The sequence below is a fragment of the Nothoprocta perdicaria genome, unplaced genomic scaffold (assembly GCF_003342845.1).
Source record: "Nothoprocta perdicaria isolate Ctin4 unplaced genomic scaffold, notPer1 scaffold_3, whole genome shotgun sequence".
NCBI classification, from domain to species: Eukaryota; Metazoa; Chordata; class Aves; order Tinamiformes; family Tinamidae; genus Nothoprocta; species Nothoprocta perdicaria.
This window is the reverse complement of record NW_020455532.1, coordinates 9621696-9627699: the sequence shown is the minus strand read 5'-3', so window position 1 is coordinate 9627699 and position 6004 is coordinate 9621696. Positions and strand designations below refer to the sequence as shown.

The window sequence follows — 6004 nt, the reverse complement described above, 5'->3', positions numbered from 1 at the left end:
ATATGTATATATGCATACATATATGCGTGTATATACATGTATGTGTGAGTATGCATATACACATATATATTAGTGCAGCTCAGGAAAATGAAGAAAGTAATCCGTTTAGATTTAAGCTTGCATTTCACAAATCTTCTTGCACATGTTCATTACTACTAATACAGTTAGACCCATAATTTAATTAGTAGTACGCATATGCAGAAATATATTTTCAGGGATCTGAAATATGAAGATCTGAAGAGTTATACTTGGAACATTCAGTGTGTTTGATATCAGGAACCTACAGCTTTGWCTATTTACTTTTAGGCGTAGATTGATAGTGAAAATATTTCATCAGACATCTGAGTTTCACACAAGCATTGATGACTTTTCATTCAGATATCTTATTCATTACAGCACATGTGGATGTGGATATGTGGATGTGGATATAGATGTGAAGTCTCACATCCAATATGCTTTCAACAGTAACTAAAGTGGCCATTGTGGAATTAAGCAGATGAACTATCCAAGGGTCTCATCTCCCATTTCCTAAACACTTATGATTCTAGGACAAGGCTTTGAAAGTATGATCTAATAAGCTTGTGCTATATCCTGTGCTATATCCCAAGCTATATCCTGCTTAGGAGTGACAAAGTTATCTTTGTTTATATCAGCTATTAGGTGAGATGCAGCTCAGCTTGGCTTTTAAATGAGCTGAAACTCTAAAATATTAGCACAAGGCAAGTGTTGATTTGAATCGGGTTCATGAAGCTGAATTCTTTGCTTGATGAGTCCTGAAGATGTTTCTAATTGGCGTGATCAGATGGACACTACAACTGCCTGGGCAACAGTGGTCAATGTATGTGCAGTGCTCAACCATGGGAGTTTCCTTCGGTAGCTGGGTGTGTGGCCCTGCTAGATTAACAGCTCACGTGTGTGTTGACGTGGAGGTTTTCATGGAATTGTAACCTCAAGGCCCAGACTGTATGAATAATCAATAACCTTCTTCTCATTCAGGTAGGCCTTTAATGCASTGCCTAGGAATTTACCGTAGGCTCTTATTAATGGAAACACATGGTTAAGTCGTGTCCAATCATCCTACTCTGGAAATGGGTCTCCAAGGAGTACTTCTTTTTCTTAAAGGGATTTCCTTCACTCTTGGTTCACAGACTGCTCTTTGTTGAGTTTTATGGATACCATCCACGCTTCTGAGCTGCCACAGCAGCAAATATATAATTACTGCACAGGAAATAAACTATTGTCTAAGTTTTGGGACAAGAACTGCTTTTGTATATTCATGACTATTGCAAAACCACTAAGTAGTCAAGTTAAACACAGATGCTTTGGCCATCCYGATGTGAGCTGTTTCTGGGTTATTTTGGCAGGTTTTGAGCTAAGGAGTAACCGAGACTGCCTAAAGTCTGGCTGTGCCTAACTCTGCTCCAATCTATGGCTTCGAATGTCATGCTAATCTCATTGGGCACTTAAAAGACACAGAGAAGAAACATTCCTGCTATAGATTTGGCAAGGACTGGTTTTATCAAAGCCAGCAGATGGGGGATAAAGTACTGCTGTCCAGATTTGGTCTTGAGAGGCCTGGCAAATCTGCTCCATTCTCAGAGACGTTAACATAGTTAATACAGAAACATTCATGGGTGGTGAATAAATGGGACAAGAACTTAGGATGACTTCATCCTTTTTCCTATTATTACCAGGTATTCGGTAATAGCACTTACAGCCTCTAACCAAGACTGAGACCTGCTGTGCTAGCACTTGTATGGACAAGTAAATTGACACAGTTCTGGCCCTGAAAGATTTAAACTGAGATCTTGAAAGCAAAGTAATTTTGGCCTCAAGGATGGCATAACAAGCAAAGAACAGTAGCAGAAGAGGGAGGTGAAGTGACTTGTTCAATGTAAGTCTTCTGACTCCTGTTCTGCCAGTTCAGTTATCCCTGGATTATCCACTACCACAAAGGGGAAGTAACTTAGTGGAATTAGAAGTAGAAGTTGCTGTAGTCCCTCCTAGCCTACAAAGTTTTTAGATATTAGGTATATCCTAGATATACCTAAAATCTCATACCATTCAAAATTCCAGCTTTTTGCAGATTGTTTTTATTTTGTATCTCTTCTTCTCATCCCACTCTTTCAGAGAATTAAGATACATAGAAAAGTGTACTCTAAGTAACAAAAGTTGCTTCATAACCTGAAAGTGATTTTTGATTTTGAGTGCATTTTTTAAGTTTTTCACTCTGTCTCCATCGCAGTATCTGGGAGCACTTACAGATCAGTTAAAAACATTATACCATATCAGATATCAACAAAAATAAGTTCTTCTCACCCATCTCTCCAGATCATAACTTCCCTAAGCAGATTTATCAGGAAAGTTCTGARTAAATAGCTGGGCTTGCTGGATGCCTTCAAGGGTAGTGCAGTTTGTCTTTGCCAAACCATAAGACAAGCAAGTTGTTGCATTAGCTAAAAGATCCTGATTAGGAAATGCCTTAATCCACAAAGGGATGTGTCAACCCCACCCTCACACACATAAATTCATATCAGTTAGATGCAAGATGGAAGTTGATCTCAACGTCTTCAGAGATGAAAGGAGGGAGAGAGGCAGCATCCAAACCATGCTGGGATTGAGAGAGCTCCAAAATGGAATTTGGATTTCATTGCAACTGGAAACACACTAGGAACCAGTTAAGCCTGCTAAGCGATAGGGTAGTTAATGACTGTTTCCATAATATCCCCAGTAGGTGATATCTACTGCCCAGTTTGATCTATATTATTTCACTTGAAGTACACTGTAGTCTAATGCCATGTTATAATATTTGTTGAACTTCTTAATACTCAGTCTCTTCTCGAAGGAACTATATGTCTGGCTGCTACATAGTGCATAGACTTTTTATGCCTTCACAGCCCTTGAAATTTCTTATAACGTTGAATTCATATATATACACTTTGCTTACAGATTTTAGAACCCTATTTTCTCTCTAATGTCATGAAATTCTTGACCTGGTAGATGCTGAAGTTAGTATCTAACTCTGTTTTTTCTCTTTTGTAAGGGAGAACAAAAATAAGAAGCTGGAATATTGTGTGCCGACTGCCATGGACCAGGAGGACTGGTTGCTGAGGTTAGGTTATATATTTAATCTTTTTTTTTTTTAGTTCTGAAACATTTAGAAACCTTTTTATTTGTTATAGTTTTGATGCTGAGAATTTTCCGTGATGTCACTATTTGTTTTAAAAGTGTTTTTMCTGTTTACATAAATTCAGGATCTGGATTTTGTTGTCCATCTCAACCAAGGTGGACTTCAATACCATGAAAGAGTTGGTCCTGTCAGGATTTCCAGCTGAATAGAGAACCCAAAGTACCAGAAATCTTGTCTGAATCCCTGTTTTCAGGGAAATTTCAACAAGTATTTTTGATATGTGTCATAAAAGTAGTCAACGCCAACTACAAATCTTCTAAAATCCTTCTACTGCACTCAACACTTTTGGCAATAAATTATTTTTTCTTTAAACTATCGCACTTAAAATGAAACTGTGACACCAGTTATTTCTCATTCCCTCTCAGAAAGTGTGTAAGGATAGGGTTCACCTGGAGGGTTTCATCCTTGGCTGATGGAGAAAATGCCATTAAAATTGGCTGTAGCTGCGCTGTGTGGTTGTAGGTTTGGCCAAGTGACATGCTAGGTGCTCAGAGTATATCCTTTGAAGCTCAAGCTCTGACAAGGTGACTGGTAGAAGCTGAAGACTAAATGTCATTTCTGTCTGCAGAAGCTCAGCAGCCGGCGGTACTTTTGATCAGATGAAATTTTCCTGCTGGGAAGAAGGGCAACGTGCGCTGGGGCTTTCATTTCATTTCAATTTGCTTTTGTAGAGATTTATAATTATTATAAGAAATGATTTTATAATGCAATGCTGTGTTGTCAAAGTAGGTTAGCTTTATGACCTGCTTTAAAAAAATAAATGCTGCTTTAATTAAAACAAAACCAAGGAGAGAAGTAGAGTCTTGTACCAACATGTTGCTGTCAGCACCCTGCTAACTGTCTGAATTGAACTGTAAGTCTCTGCTCARAGATACCAGTGCCAAAACAAAAGCTCATGGCACATTTAAAGCTTATTTTTAATTTGTATCTGAACTTGGTATTGCTGGAGGTTTTCTAATAAAAATTATAATGACTGTTGAGAATCGGAACACTAATGAACAGCAATCCTTAGTAGGCTGTCAAGTTTTACAGAAGCATAGTTGGATGCATTAATAAACCTGACTTTCTTCTTGCTTAACAGCAGTGCATTTCCATTACCTGAAATGGAGTCATTTTTGGTTTAACCTAGTACGAGATCAGAATCAGACTCATTAAATTTAGCCTTCAAGCTGCCGTCTTTCATGAGGTAAAAGATGATTTTACTTCTACATAATGGATGTCACAGAGCTCATCTTCAGTGCATGCTCACCCTGCTCGTAATTTTCTTTATTTGCATTACCTGACATGTGAGACAATATTAATGCTATATCACCCTGAAGTCTCTTTGACATCAGCAAATAGAACCACCATGAAAACCAGAGACTTCCTCGTGTGCAGGCACCACACATAGCCCAGTTTTCACCCTTTTGTCTCCTTCACAAGGTCACTTGTTTTAAACTGACATCTTAACTGTGTTAGTGTTACTTTATCAGAATTCTTTTTGTCTTAGAGCCCATCATGCAYCAAGATCTGAAGAGCTGTTGCATGTCTGAAACTGCCTGGCTTGTCTGGCTCAACATACAATATTTTGAAGACGTAAATTCTGGCTTGTATCCAAGTAAGATTTTGATTTTAATGTTATTCATCTTATTAATTTATTTCTGTTTAACCTCAGAGTAAGCGAGTTATGTAGTCCATAAGCTAAACTTCAAGATAGGCATTTATTTTTGAGGTAATTCTGTTATTTTTATTAAATTGTTTTAGTAAGGCCCCTCTCTGCTTGCTATTGGATCATGTATAAAAATGCAATGGTAAAACTAACTCTGGGTCACTAGTGAGTGATATGTACCCAGGACAACAGATGACAGTTTCTCGGTGAAGAGCAAGATTCAGGAACAAAACCAGGAGATGCAGATTGCTTCCTTGGCTCCAGCCCTCATTGTGATATATTTGCTTGGATCCATGCAGAAGTTCAGTAGCTGTAATAGGACTCAAGAAAATATTCTGAGTAGCTGTCAATACTAAAAGATCAAGGCTACACATGATGATGTAAAGCCACGTATTTGAAGGATGATTTATAGAGCTGCATATTTGAGGATGATTTATAGAAAATGAAACATTTTCTCTAAGAAATTACTTTAAAAAATCTACAGAATTCTTAGGTAAAAATAGGGGGAAAAAAGTTTAGGCTATAGTTCCTAAGTTAGCTGTCTTTGAGGAAAAAAAGATTTTTTTAGAAAAGGTATTTCTTCAGATGAGTTTGTCTAGTCTTAACATTACAAGCAAGCAGCTTCAGAAATTATAAAACCTTCCTTAGAACCGCTATACTAAAATCTTTCTTTCTTTCAAGGTGGATGCCACTAAAATCTTGCACGCTGCCTGGTATGCATTGAGCAACACTTATTTCTGTGCCAGCTCAGAGTTTGATGCAAAAAATGTCCTAAATAATGTTCCATTAAAGAACTCGTAAATCACTCCTCCTAAACATGTTTTGAGTCTTGGAAAGTTATGAGACATCAACARCCATAATCTCCTAAGAACTTTTCCAGAAAACAGGTATGATTTATAAAATGTATTTGTTACCATTTCTCTCTCACATTAGTACGTGTCTGGTCGTAAGGGTAGATTTTGAAAAGCATTCCTCCTTTTAAAGAGGAGAGATCAGCCTGCAATGTCTTAATCTCTCACTTGCGTTGCTTGTGGCTTTGGATGCCTCTTGGCCAGGGGCCATCTTTCTGTTCTGTGTTATTCTGGTGAGCACTGATTCACAACTATATTTCATAGACACCATCACACGGTGAATGGTAATGACGATCATAATAATTCTACATATCA

At 37.7% G+C, this 6004-nt stretch overlaps 1 long non-coding RNA gene across 2 annotated transcripts; it reads left to right on the top strand.

The window, feature by feature from the left end:
* Positions 1 to 3050: 3050 nt before the first annotated feature.
* On the top strand, positions 3051 to 5638 carry LOC112949772. Of its 2 annotated transcripts, none has more exons than XR_003249877.1 (4): positions 3051 to 3112; positions 4272 to 4376; positions 4680 to 4787; positions 5520 to 5638. It is a non-coding gene; the product is annotated as an uncharacterized LOC112949772 (long non-coding RNA). The 2 variants fall into 2 exon arrangements; XR_003249878.1 differs by having other exon boundaries at positions 3052 to 3112; positions 4275 to 4376.
* Positions 5639 to 6004: the final 366 nt, after the last annotated feature.